Raw genomic sequence first — 395 nt, 5'->3', positions numbered from 1 at the left:
TCGACAACTGACTGTAACTTCTTTCCTTGCGATCGCGTCCGTTTATTTATACTGGTCGAGGGAAAACCGGAAAATTCGAATTCGTCTACGTTTGACGGTTGTATGTAGCGGCGACATTCTTTTGCCCGGAGTTTATTTGTTCTTACATTACTTGTAACCTAACGGTCTTGATACTTCGAGGCAAAACAACAACATGACTTGAATTGTTCTCTAAATCATGTGCCCCTATGTCTTTTATCTATTGGATAACATGAAATAACAAAACTGATTACTTCAGCCAACGCCCATACCGCGTTGAAAATACTCGTTCTCGTCCGATCACGAAAGTCAAGCAGCGCTGGGCACGGTTAGTACTTAGATGGGTGACCGCTTGGGAATTCCGTGTGGTGTTGGCT

General features: G+C 43.5%; 1 non-coding gene across 1 annotated transcript; it reads left to right on the top strand.

Annotated features, from left to right (window-relative positions):
- Nucleotides 1-276: 276 nt before the first annotated feature.
- LOC117214592 lies at nucleotides 277-395 on the top strand. Its single transcript, XR_004488901.1, has one exon. It is a non-coding gene; the product is annotated as a 5S ribosomal RNA (ribosomal RNA).

Source organism: Bombus bifarius, unplaced genomic scaffold, assembly GCF_011952205.1.
Source record: "Bombus bifarius isolate JDL3187 unplaced genomic scaffold, Bbif_JDL3187 scf7180000009201, whole genome shotgun sequence".
Classification (NCBI taxonomy): domain Eukaryota; kingdom Metazoa; phylum Arthropoda; class Insecta; order Hymenoptera; family Apidae; genus Bombus; species Bombus bifarius.
Note: the sequence above shows the minus strand (reverse complement) of the source record. Positions and strands in the feature narration are given on the sequence as shown.